This window comes from Hemiscyllium ocellatum, chromosome 30, assembly GCF_020745735.1.
Source record: "Hemiscyllium ocellatum isolate sHemOce1 chromosome 30, sHemOce1.pat.X.cur, whole genome shotgun sequence".
NCBI lineage: Eukaryota > Metazoa > Chordata > Chondrichthyes > Orectolobiformes > Hemiscylliidae > Hemiscyllium > Hemiscyllium ocellatum.
Window position 1 is genome coordinate 31986372 of NC_083430.1, and position 14419 is coordinate 32000790.

The following is a 14419-nucleotide window of genomic DNA, read 5'->3' on the forward strand; positions in this document are numbered from 1 at the left end:
CTTGAGTTCTCTTTCTCTCAGAGTTTTCTTTTGAAATTCTTTTATCTTGGCCTGGAGAAAAATTGCATGTGAGATGGTCTATTTTACTGAATTCACCTGTGCCAAGGGTGTATTTACGGTAACGTTACTATCTCAGAATAGTTACTCAATGTAGTTAATATACATTATCGTGTTAAGAATTTCAATAGAGTTACAGTTAAGCCAATCTTTTTGTTTATTCTTATTTTGTCTGTATTTTGACTGGAAATTAAAAATAAAATTTGTTTTGCTTCAAGCCTGGTAGTTTGACAAATCAAATTGAGTCTGGAACACAATGCCTTACACTTGCCTTTTAAAATAAGAAAAGTTAGGGTCTAGATTATCTTCTTAAGATACTTTGAGGGGGGTTGGCCCATAACAATGCGTCATTTTTTTTCTTGGCAGTAAGTGAAGTTCCTAATTCCTGGCATTGGAGTATATTCTTGAACAAATAATAAAGGCCCCATCTGGGGAGCTCAGTGGACCAGCCACACCTGCAAAGCTCCACACAAGAGAAGCTAAACAATGAGCCCCAGCAACCATTGGCAAGTTAATGGTGCATCACGAACACATTACTATTCAAGAGGTAACACTCTAGGATTTATAGAAGGTGGGTAGAATCTTAAATTGCTACTGGCAGTCTCTCAGGGTTTCAGCTTCCTTTGTTATTATGCTCAAAGATATGTAATAGAAAATGCACTATGTTTCATAGAACAGTACTCTAGGCACTGTGAAACATTTGCTACAGGAATTGTTCATTTGTTCAAGACAGAGAGTTGAAATGTTTTGGTACTTTGGATGGTGGAAGAATGACAGTATATGGTGCACAAACCTCAAGTCATTGCAACTGGACCCCCCTGCAAATAAGTGAGGTGAGTCAAATTTTGGAAATGGTGTAATACCTGTTGACAAGGCTAGAATAAATCCTTCTGTTTTTTTTAGGAAGCTATATTACAATTTCTGACCTCATGACTGGTGCTAGCAAACAATGTTGTAAAACAACATCTCATGTAAAATTATGTTTTATAAATGTTACCACATAAACAGACAAGTAAATTATCTGATCGTTTATTTTGTTTTTGTTTATTTTCAGGATTTTTGGACTTTTCTTTGCTGTACCTTCGATTAAAGTCTGAATCCATTGCAAAAACATATTCACATTTGTCAGCGTAAGTTTACATTAATTGAGCAATAAAAATCTATAACCTCATTATCATTGAGGTATAATTTAACAAATATGCTGTGTTAAAATGAGTTAAAGTGAACTCATTAAAGTCCAACTTGCAGCTAGAACTGAGGAGCTGAAAAGATTAACCCCAGACTGGTAACGAGTATTGTTAATGATTTTCAACAATAGGACAGTATTATCTTGTTTCAATTGCTTTCAGTGAATTTTCACAGATAAAATGTAGGGAGGAACTAAGTTCATTAACACATGGACATATGAATTAGGAGCAGGAGTCAGCAATCAGCACAATAAGTCTGCTCTATCATTCAAGGAAATAGTGGCTGATCTGGTTGTGACCTTAACTCTACCTACACCTGACAACCTCTCACCTCCTGTTTACCAAGAGGCTATCTACCATTAGTTTAGAAAATTATGAAAATTTCAGTTTCTACTGCCTTTTGAGGAAAATACTTCCAAAGGGTTACAGCTTTCTGTAAGAGCAAAAAAAAAGTCTTATCTCTCTTTTAAGTGGGTGACTTTTTACTTTTAAAAGGCATCCACTAGTTCTCTCTGCATCCATTGTATCAAGTCCCCTCAGGCTTTTATATATTTCAGTTAAGTTGCTATTGGGTTGAGTTATTTTCAATAATTAATCATTTTGATTTGATTAATGAAATTATATTCTGTCTAGTCATGGTAAGTTGTTAAATAGTTTTTGCAAGGAAGAAGCTAATTTGACCCTGGTTAAATGTATGATATAGATTTTTATTGTTCAATTAATGTAAACTTAGGCTGACAAATGTGAACATGCTTTTGCAATGGATTTAGACTTTAATTGAAGATACAGCTATGTTTTCAAATAACTTTCAGTGAGGGACGCCACAGTGGCTCAGTGATTAGCATTCCTTCCTCACAGCACCAGGGACCCGGATTCGACTCCACCCTTGAATGACTGTCTGTGTGGAGCTTGCACATTCTGCCCATTTCTGTGTATGTTTCTTCTGGATACTCAGGTTTCCTCCCACAATCCAAATATATGCAGGTCAGGTGAATTGACCATGCTAAATTGCTCATAGTATTCAGGGAGGTGTAGGTTAGGTGCTTTAGTCAGGGCTAAATGTAGGGTAGGGGAATGAGTCTGGGTGAGTTACTCTTTGGAGGGTCGGTGTGGACTTGGTGGACCAAAGGGCCTGTTTTAGCACAGCAGGGAGTCTATGAAAATAGGGCTATATGTATTTGTTTGGTTATTTTTAGCTCTGATTTGTTTTACATGTCAACATTTATTGTGGAGGATATGTGGTTCTTATAGTTAAAGGATATTGATAGATTATGGAGAACATTTAGATGTAACTTTTAGAATATTTGTGATGATAGTTAACCACTAGGTGGTGATTCTACCTGCAGTAAGCAGGTGTATTAATTATTTACTGATGCATCTTATCTTGGCAAAGATCAATGTAATTGGCTAACTAAGTTGCACAAACTATTGCAAAATAGATGATTTTGCATAAATGATTGGCATGTCAAAGAATGAACGTAAATGCAGTCAGAAGTGATGTCTCTATTACGCTTAAAAAAATCAATCAGAAACTTAGCATGTGATTGACCATGACCTGTTGATGCCAATGAGAATTTAAGCTTCCTTTGATCATGCAATGGAGGTAGTGGTGAGTCAGGGTTATTGAAGCCTGGGGTTTAGTGCTTGGATGCACATGAAGGGACTCTGAAGACCGAACACAAGAGAGAGATGCCCATTCAAATGAATGCCATGAATTTGCCTCCAAATGTGGATAGGTTGAAAATCATTGATTTTTATTCAGGATCATTTATTTTGTGCTTGTTACAACATTTTTGACAGAATTTATTAACTGTATGAAAACATAGTTGTATCTTATAACTAATTGGGACCAATGAGCTTTGGATTGATGCTTTCAAACTTGTGGGTAGTTGTAGTTGACTTTGGTCTAAAAATTAAAGTGCTCCTTTAAGCTTTCTATTGCCTCATATGCACCTAAACTCCAGCAAATACAAACTTTGCCTGTCCAATCTTTCATAGCCATAGTCATAAAGTTACATAGCACAGAAATAGACCCTTCAGTTCAACCATTCCATGCCCAAAATAATCCCAAACTTAAACTAGTCTCACTTGCCTGCTCCTGACCCATATCCCTCCAAATTTTTCCTATTCATATACTTTATCATAACGTAACCTGTCCATTCCCAGTATTGTTCTAGTAAGCCTTCTCTGAATTGCTTTCAATATATTTACATCCATCCTTAAGTAAAGAAAACAATACACTATACAATATGGTACTCCAGTTGTGGTCTCAATGATGTCCTATATAACTGAAGTATAACCTCCTTACTCCTGCATTTATTTCTCTTAGTAATAAATCATATCATTCCGTTACCATTCACATTCAATACACTTCACATACTGTATGAGGTCAAGGGAAGGCCAGCAGGCAGTTTAATTGACTGACCTCAATGGGCAAGAAATCAGAGAAAAAGCCCTCAACCCCCAATGTTCAGGGGCAACATAAGATTATATAGATGTTCAATATCAGTCAATGAAACATAGAGACGCAGGCTGAAAAGTAAGATATAGTGAGTCAGATTGTATTCATAGTTGATCAGAAAGAAACACAAAAGGGATTACTCAGTTTATACAAAAGATAAAGAGGATATTTTCTTACATGAATGCTAAGGAAACATTAGAAAAGAGCTTAGATGTAGTTGGTAATTAATAGCCTAAAAGAAATTTCTTTGCATGGATAACTGTGTTATAAATAGCAAGAACTCATGAAGCCAAGAATTGTCATCTTTAAGGGAAAGTTGAATAATTGGTGTCCTAGGTAACATTTACCTTGCATCAACATCACTAGAACAGATTAATTATCATTCATCTTCTTGCTATTCATGCATGACTTCAAAGGTACTTAATTGGCTGTGAGTTGCTGTGTGATTTCCTGGGAATATGAAAGGTGTAATATAAATATGATCTTTTACATTTTTAAATATTTGGAGTAAAGAAAGATGGCCATGAAGAGAGATCAAACTATTGTGATGTATTCTTGAATGCTCTCATAAAGAGTAAGCATTGACATTGTAGTCAGGACTGACTTCTCTTGTTCTGTAAAATGTTATAGTTTGAGCCAGCTGTATATCTAAACTCCAAGGCACAGTTCAAGACTTCAATTCAGCTGGAGGACACGGCTCTAAAGGTAGTCCAAACTTTATACGCATCCAGTATAAGATATTCAAAAATCAGTAGGCATTGCATGGGAGATACACTCTTCCAGGTTCAGTTCAAGAAGCACACAACCCTGCTTGCAACTAATCCGTTGTTATGTGTCATTATGTAGCTATGTGCAGTAGGTGGTGGCTGCTTGAAAACAGCAAGCTGGCAGAGAAAACAGCAGAATGTTGCTCTCTCTGTTGGAGGTCATCCACAGCTGAAGCAAGGAAATTCACACTACCTTGAATTAAATATTAATTACTAATTATTGTATTTATTATAAATACACAACACTGCTGAGCAATGCAGAGTGAATATATTGTTACCACATCTTGTAATCTATCATTTTTTGATTGTGCATTTTAAATTTGTCAAAAGCCAGTGAGATATTTCAGGAGGAAAGAGTGAAAGAGCCAAATTTGCATTTTGTACAAAGTTTGCATGAGGTGTGAATAACCCAAGGAATACCTTTGAAGGATAGTTACTGTCACAGCACAGAGAAATGAGGAAGCCATTTGTTGGACAGAGGAGTCTTACAAAACAGCAACAAAATAATAGTCAGTAAATCTTTTTTAAGGATGTCGGTTGAGTGACAAATATGAACCAAGACAATGGAGCAAACTCCCTTGGTTTTCTTCAACACTGTGCCATGGGGTCCTTTACATTTGTCTGAAGAAATAGTTTATATCTCACTTAAAAACCACCTCAAGAAAGTGTCATCTTTCAGTTTTTTGTTAATATTTGCAACTTCTTTGGCTTTTAATTCAATTTAACTAAATGTCAATGCATCCTTCTTCTCAACAGAAAGAAATTGAAACAAATAATTAAAGCTTTCATATTGTAGAGTGTAATCTAAATTACATGTAATTAAAGCTATATTACACAGTATGCCTTTACTACAAGCAGATAAAATAATAATAAACTAAAATAAAAAAATAAAGTTTAATTGAAAGTTAATGGAAATATTATTTTGTCAATAAAAATAAATTAATTAGAGAACCTACCCAACAAATGGCAAACACTGATATTTTAAGTGTCAAAATTTCTTATTATTTACCAAATCTGTACTTACTTAAATATGATAGACTTTTAATTGAAACTAATGTGCAAATGTCAAATTACATAAAGCATAAAACTCCCACAACTGACCCTGCTTCTGTGAGGTTAACCACATTGAACTGGGCAGCAATGACTCCCAGCAGATCTGAGCTACAATTTTCACTTACCAGTGAATCCAACCCTCTTGAATCCAAGTGCTTGCCAGGAGACTGAAGAACTAAGTGAACATATTTATTGTGCTTTGCCAAGCATTGATGCGGCCTCAGTCTGTTTCGAAGTCTCATTTTTTAAAAAACATTTACATAGTTGAATGTAAGACAAAGTTTTCATTTAGTTAGGAATGAAAGGATGTCTGGGAGAACCTCAATAAAAATAGTTTTTGGCTACTTATTTAATAGTTGCTAATGTCTTTACAGCAATTCAAGTTCTTATTTGCCTTCTGTATAAATGTTGCTAAACCGTAATCCCAATTCTGCATTTCCTTCATCTTGCCAAAGAGAAAAATCACTTGGCCACAGATATTAGCATCAGCAGGGTCAAGAGGACATTGTTTTCTGTAAACTGCTGCAGAAAGCAAACATTTGTTGCTGGGGAAATTCCACATTCACTGTTCTAAATAAACCGGCTCTCAACTTAATATTTTTCTTTATTTAGTACAGTTTTAGCACTAAGATCCTGGTATTTATCAATTTTGGGGAAATACATATTTAAATATATTCAATGTCTTTTAAAGTATTGTAAGCTCCTTTCAATTGCTTTCCTGTGGTTTCCTTTTGTCTTAAACTATTATTGGTCTAGAAATCAGGTGACTGGCATATTCTAAGGGTTATAGTAATTGCTCTGGATCAATTATGGAGCAGGTGAGCAGGCCCATTCCTGTAATTTTACCTACTTTCCATAGGTCAGCATGTAAGGTGCTCCTATTGGGAGAGGTACAGGCCATTATTTGGAAGAGTTGCAATGGATGGAGCATGGAGAGGCTGTGGAGACTGAGGGATTACAACAGGTGAGGCATGAAAGGCTGTTTTATGTTTTATCTACTCATTGAGTGCAGTGATTGAGATTTTGCCTTCAGCAGGGCATTTTACCGATTACTTCAATACTTATATATTTTTTCCCTTAACACAAAAAGCTGGACATAGCTGTCTTGACATTGATATTCAAGTCATGCGTCATGATACGATGTTGATATCATGACTATGTCTCTTAAAAATATACTGACTGTGAATCATTACACAACATGTGGAAGCTGACTGTTTATATTCAACTGAGGCCTGGCCATGAAGTTGGGTTTTGACATCTCCCTCATGTTTTCAGACAGATTACTCTGTGTTATAATTGAAAATTGGTCTATTGCCTTGTTGAAAAATTAACTTTGGCAGCTTGATTAAGAATTCCAGCACATGATATTGATCAGCAGTAAAATGCAATCTCCATACAATTAAGTAAAGATTTGCTTTTCAGGTTTTTAAAAATCATAATGTAATTTGTCTTATAATTTATGTGTAATATTTCATCCCTTCTTGAATTTTATTAACTTCAAGGACATTGTGTGCCATAATCTAATAAAATGCAATGCTCAGTATTACAGAATACAAACAGAAGGATTTAGACAGTTTGGGAGAGTGGTCCAGGAAATGGCTGATGGAATTCAATGTGAGCAGATGTGAGGTCCTGCACTTTGGAAAAAAGAATACAAGCATGGACTACTTTCTAAAGGGTGAGAAAATTCATAAAGCCAAACTACAAAGGGATCAGTGAATGCTAGTTGAGGATTCTCTAAAAGTAAACATGCAGGATGAGTCCGTGATTAAGAAAGCGAATGCAATGTTGTCATTTATCTCAAGAGGATTGGAATATAAAAGCACCATTGTGCTACTGAGACTTTATAAAGCTCTGGTTAGGCCCCATTTGGAGTACTGTGTACAGTTTTGCTCCCCACACCTCAGGAAGGACATACTGGCACTGGAGCGCGTCCAGCAGAGATTCACATGGATGATCCCTGGAATGTAGGTCTAACAGATGAGGAACTGCTGAGGATCCTGGGATTGTATTCATTGGAGTTTAGAAGATTAAGGGGAGATCTAATAGAAACTTACAAGATGATACATGGCTTGGAAAGGGTGAACGCTAGGAAATTGTTTCCGTTAGGTGAGGAGACTAGGACCTGTAGACACAGCCTTAAAATTAGAGGGGGTAAATTCAGAACAGAAATGTGGAGACATTTCTTCAGCCAGAGAGTGGTGGGCCTGTGGAATTCATTGCCGCAGAGTGCAGTCGAGGCCGGGACACTAAATGTTTTCAAGGCAGAGATTGATAAATTCTTGATGTCACAAGGAATTAAGGGCTACGGGGAGAATGCGGGTAAGTGGAGTTGAAATGCCCATCAGCCATGATTGAATGGCGGAGTGGACTCAATGGGCCGAATGGCTTTACTTCCACTCCTATATCTTATGGTCTTATGGTCAAACTACATCACAATTAGAATAGGTTACAGATGCAAATACATCCACAGTCATCGAACAGCCTATTGAAAATTAAGAACAATTTGAATTTTATATTGTGATTGCTGAAAATGTCAGAGAAATGTTTAAATGTTAAAGAAGGTGTATTTTTTTTCACGTGTTTAATGCTTTGAATTATGGCCCAAGCTATTTGGAATATCAGATCTTGACATTTTTGGTCCTTACTGATAATATGCGAATCATTTTTCTGACATAAAATTTATCCAAACTGGAATGCACCAGAGGTGTCTGTAAGTGTGATTCGGACTCAAACAATGGTCATTGATGTGTCACTGATTGGGACACATTCTTGAAATAACACCAAGGAGGATAATATATAACCTTCAAAAGAACAACATGTTTAAACAGACGTGAAATGTGATGAATAAAATCTGATTTAAGGAACAAAAGCAAATGTTTCATTCCAAATATACCTAGTTGTTCACAAAATTCTTTTTAGCATGAAAGCAACCTTGTTCCTGTGAAACAATTGTTCATATTTATATCACATAATCTACAACAATTCATTTCAGCTAATCAAAGTAAGGATAATCTCTCAATACTTACCCAAAATTTGTTCTGCTTTTCTCCTTCAAATGCTGTCTGAGCAGTATTCTTGGCTCTAAAATAAAATGCATTTTTCTATTCCATTTATGAATTAAGCTTCACAGTTGACTATAATTTTGTTTATTCTTAATAAAGAACATATCGTTATAAGAAAGCCATCTTCTTGCAAATAATACTTACTTCTAAATCTAATTGAAGGATACGTATTTTAAAACAATATAATAGACCATTCTCTTCTAGTAAAACAAAATCTTCCTGCCAGCTACTGGGAACCATGTTGAAGACAATGATATTAAAATCCCTATTAAATATTTTAATTCTTTAATTGGAAGTGGATGTAGAATCTTAGTGATAAGTATACAGCTACGCTCATTATGCTTGCAGCATTGTAAATGTTACACCAAACATTACTGCAAGCTTTAGTTTAGTATATTAAACTATTGTGAGAGATTTTCATTGTACTAAAGAACTTCAATGTACACTAATGGTTTTCTCAAATTGCTCATATATAATTCAATAGCAGACTGGACAATTTGATTCAATTTCCTAAAAGACACAGGCAAGCATATTGGGAAAGAAAAATCACAATGAAAGAAATTAGTAGAATACATTCAGTGAATGATCAGCAACTTGAGTCAGGACAAGAAATACTGGGAAATAAAAGGCTATAGTTATACAGTGCTTGTCATGTGAAGGACTTTACATAACAAATTACTTTTTATGAAATCCAGTAATTGTTACTATGGAAGTGCTAGTTAGCTCAGTTGGCTCATGTGTGGTTTAGATTAATGCCAACAACTCGAGGTCGAACTCTGATCCAGGTAAGGTGAGCTCCAGGACTGTCTCCTCAACCCTAATTATAGTAAAAACATCACAGAAGTTTGTTGTAGTTTGGCAAGGAGCCTCCTTCAGATGAAGGATTCAATAGGAAGATTTATTACAATGTCAGCAAAGAAGTTAGATGTTGATCATTTCAGTGCAGTCTAGATCTATATGAATTCAGCTTAAGCATGATCTCAACTTGACCAGGTTTGCTTTTATAGAATTTATATCGAAGTCTCTTAACTCCATTTAAGAAAGTTACTGGTTAATAGCTAATATGCACTGCTGATAACCATAGCTTATAAACTGGAGGTTCGAGATGCTGGAGGTAAAATTCATTTAATGTCAAATTAAATCTGAATGGCCATCATTATCACATAGGAATATATTAAAGTAACTATATTTAGATCAATATTTTATTACCACAAAAACATTCCACTTCTTGGTCTCAGCTTTTTTTTTGCTTTCCCAGGCTGTCATACTTTTCTCTCCTTTTGTAATTCTCTGAATAACTCGCATATATACTTCCTCCTCAGCTGAGAAGCTACCCCCACACATTTCTGAGTCTGAATGTCTAAATGATGGCATTAGGAAAGGGAAGGAAGTCCTGGAGAAACTCAACAGGACTAGCATCCTCTATGAAGAGAAAAACAGTTACTATTTCAAGTCCAGATGACACTCTGGACATGAATTCCTAAGAAGAGCCATATTAGAGTCAAAACTATTTCAGATCTCCAGAATCTATCATACTTTTGATGGTATTTAAATTATATTTATCATTTTGTATTTAAGATGGCCTAACTTAACACTATATCTAATCACAATGTAATGTGATAACTTGGAATAATAACCACACATAGTTCCTTACTTGAAAAGATGGATAGAGGCAACAAATATTGCACTTAAAAAGTACTTAATATACAATCCAAATGGATCAAGAGCTAAAAATGGGATTAGGCTGAATAATCTTTCTCAGTTGATTCAGTCATATGTCGTTCACTTATATTGCAGTGGAAAGCAAGCTCCATTATTCATGGAATCTTTATATCCGGGGAAATTTGACTGAAACACCAGATAGGAGGTCTGCAGATGCTGGAGAAGGGCTTATGCCCGAAACGTCGAATCTCCTGCTCCTTGGATGCTGCCTGACCTCGCTGCGCTTTTCCAGCAACACATTTTCAGCTCTGAAACACCAGATGGCCGATTTTACACAATTGTCTACTTCAGGTTCAAAGAATTTTCACACAAGACTCTTTTTTAATCATTAACAGGAAAATCACTAATTATTGTAATCACTGTCAATTGTCCTAAAACCTCACCAAGTCCTAAGGAAAGACCATTCTTCTGCCATTCTTATCTGGTCTGGTCTACATGTGACATATTCTGTAAATGTTCAGTGCTTATGGGATGTAAAATGGGTGCACTTCTAATGCCTGAGTTGAGACTGTGAGTGTGGGTCTTGTGTTATAACAACTCAATAGCCATGAAATAAACTCCATCTCCTGAAGATCTTAAAGACTTATTATAACTCCAACTTTAGATATTTATCTTTGTGGCTTTTTGAGCAGTAACATTTGCTTCTGTTTTCTTGATAACACTGTGTACTACGTTTTGTGTACTGTGTTAATGAAGTAAATTGGTAAAATTTGTACAAAATCAACAAGTAACTTTTTTTGGCACTAGATTAGTCATACTGATCCCCAATGACTTTACTAGACCACATTGATTAAATAACCCGTAAAAGGCGCAACAAATAGACAGTAAGCACAAGGGTTCTTGTTCAGCCAAAGAGAAATGTATTTTTGAGATAAAATGTCACTGAAGCCTGTGGTAACCTGGTTGTTATAATAGAGCTATTCTACTATTTTATAAAGGAGTACAAAATTTATTGACATTTAAGTGCTTAAACTTTAAACCAGACTTGGTTTAGCCATTTCTACCATGTTAATCTTGATACATCTATCAAACTAACAGCATCACCATCATCATCTTGCATCAACGTCCTTTCGCATCAGATTCCTCGACTGTTAGAATTCATGGGATGGATTCTACATCACCTGATTGGGTGTATTTCCTATGGGGCTGATGAGATGGGGAGTGGCATGTGAAATATAAGAGTGCCCAAGTCATCATTTTCCTTCTCACCCCAAAATATAGTAGGTGAGAGAATATCAAAACTGGCAGCCTGCCATATTTACGGTTTTTGATGCAATCACCAGATGCACCACCACTTCTCAAGGGTAATTAGGATGGGCAATAAATTCTGGCTTAGCCAGTGACACCCTCATCCTATAATAGAAACATATCATTATATTGTAAAATAAATTGAAGTAGAAAATTCATTTCACTGCACTGTATGGTGGCAGATGGACTGCAGAACACTGATCTGCACTGCACTATTCTGAAGAACTAACACCATTGAATTGTAAAGCATTAATAAATGATTTATTATCTCATATTTTATAGCAACAACAATAAACTCATAATTGCACTAACCAAAGTACAGAGGAACTCACATGATTGAATATACTGTAAAACATGATTGGAGAGTTGCCACCATTGAACCATACCATACTTTACATGCAACACTGTCAAGAAACTTAGCAGTTATCATAAACACCAATCTGAGATGATGTTAATATAAAGCAGATGCAACTCTTTGGAAGATCAGTAAAACCGATAACAGCAGTTGATAATAGATACTAGAGCAAAGAATAGATTTTTAAAAATGCATTATTAAGTTGTAAAGTAATATTTCAAACTTCACATTTTGCTTCAAGAAGCAGCTGAGCAGAAACATAATTCATTTACAATGAGAATATTCACTTTATCAGTGCTGTAAATTTGACTATGCTGTACGTGATATTCAGTTATTTTTCATTAAGCACTAGGATATCATACACACCCAGGTTTAGTAATAAAGTACTTCCAGCACCTCACAAAAAACCTATCACAGCAGACCTAAGCGCTTGAAAAAATTAAAACTGCATGTGGTGTAGAATCCAGACTTGGCACTCTAGGCACCTAGTATCTTGGCAAATAAGAACACTATTCCTAAAATGTATGCTACTTTCAGTCGAACGATATTATTCAACTCTTGTATCCAAAATTTAATATTTCTGCTGATGCAGGAATTCCCAATTTTTTTAACCAAACTGTATTGTTAGTTTTCCCATTTCTCCTGATTGTTTTTACATATGGTTTCTGTTAAAAATTCAATAGATTGAAACAAGGCATCGCCAAATCCCACACATTGATTCAGGAACTGGATGATCTGATGCTTGTGTGACTCTAGAAAGTGCATTGGACTGCCTCAGAGGAGACATAAAACTGAGAATGATCAGACATGAGTTAATTGGAAATAATTGTTTTATTATTGGATTTTATCAAAATTTAACTCTTAAACTGTTGAATGGCACAAATCTATAGCATAATAGTTTGATGCTCAGCTAGTTTCTGAAAGCTGAATTTGATTTATCACCTGAAGGAATTTGTACCCTTCTTATTGTTATATTTGTGAAATTATAACATAAGCTAGAACTATTGCTTCCAAATGAAGTGGCAAGAGCGCAGAGGGTCAAAGAGCCTTAGGGATTGAATTCCATGCTTAAAACTGAGACAGCTAAAGCCATGACCTTTGCTAATGGGATGAAGCCTAAGATACTTGTCTTGGCAGAACACAGAATTGGAGAAGCTTGTGGAGCTGGAGGGTGTAATACAGAAAGGGGCAGTGTGCCAATGAAGGTATTTTTATACATAAAAATTTAAAACTTAAAATTAGTGAGTCAGTAATGAAGGCAAATCAGACGTGATAGGTGAAGAGGATCTGATATGAGTCAATATCAAAGCAGCAGAATTTTGAGTGAACTTTTACGGAGATGGAAAATAGGAGCCAACCAGGACAGCATGGAAATAGACAAGACTAGAAATAGCAAAGCCTTGATGAGGGTTTCATAAACAAATGGACTAGAAACGTGCAATGTTACAGATGGGGAAATAGGCACAACCAATATAATCTTATGCATTGCATGCAACCTGCATTGATATGGGCTGCAACTGTGGGTAAGTATGATGCCAAAATTGGGTACAGTCTATATTGATCTGGGACAGCGGATAATAAAGTAGAATCATTGACAAAGGGAAAATACTTGTGCTGAGGGCTTCAGTATTTCCAATGCTTGATTGGATGAAATTGGACCACATCTAGGATAGCATGTCAGATGAAAGATTTGACACTATAAAGATGTAGAGGGGTCAAGGGCAGAGGTAGTAATAGATAGCTGTTCCCTTTCTGCTCCAAATCAAAAACAATTTATTTACAATAAATAGTTGTTTACTTGTTAATGGAAGAAGCCTAACATGAATATTCTTCCTGAAATAGACAATCAAGTAGAATTGAACAATTCAGTGTTCACATTTATGATGACTCGAGGAGCATTGGGTCATAATTTTCAGTGTATTACCTTAGTGAGGAATCATGATCAACTTCATGTCAGACACTAGCTTTGGATTTTGGCTGTATCTAACTGAAACAGATCTGCACTGTCTTAAGTACCATCATTTGGATACATTAAACTGAAGTATGTTTGCTGTCTTAGTTAATTATAAACAATCCATAGTTGCTACTGGAAAAATAGCAAGGGCATTTTCCTGGTTGCCATGCATTTATCCCTTAAATAATATTACCAAACAGTTTATCTTGTCATATAATTAACTTTGGTAGGAACTTTGCTGTGTTTACGTTGGCCACTTCATTTCCCTATATTACAATAGTGTCTAGACTTCAAAAGTACTTCATTGGCTGTGAAGCATTTTGGAAGGTCTTTAGGTCATAAAATTGAACTATATAAATGTAAATCATTTCTTTTGATTGGCAAGGTATTTAGCATTTGAAACATGAACATATTATTAATTCTTTTACATCTCCAAAGCATTATATCTCATAATGCATTATGTTTGCTTTTCACAAACTCATGCAGGTTTGGACCTTTGCCCTCCTTCCTTTAGTTAATTATGCTTGAACAACTTGCTTTATGGTCAGCT

General features: G+C 35.6%; 1 protein-coding gene across 3 annotated transcripts in view; it reads right to left on the reverse strand.

Annotated features, from left to right (window-relative positions):
• Nucleotides 1–14419, reverse strand: part of col8a2 (collagen, type VIII, alpha 2) — a 169146-nt gene that overhangs the window by 85141 nt on the left and 69586 nt on the right. Inside the window, exon 2 of one of the 3 annotated variants that reach the window (XM_060847192.1) lies at nt 8555–8609. The exons of the other annotated variants lie outside the window; for them this stretch is intronic. The gene's annotated coding sequence lies outside the window, so the exon portion shown is untranslated. The remainder of the gene's footprint in view (nt 1–8554; nt 8610–14419) is intronic. 3 annotated transcript variants of the gene reach the window in all.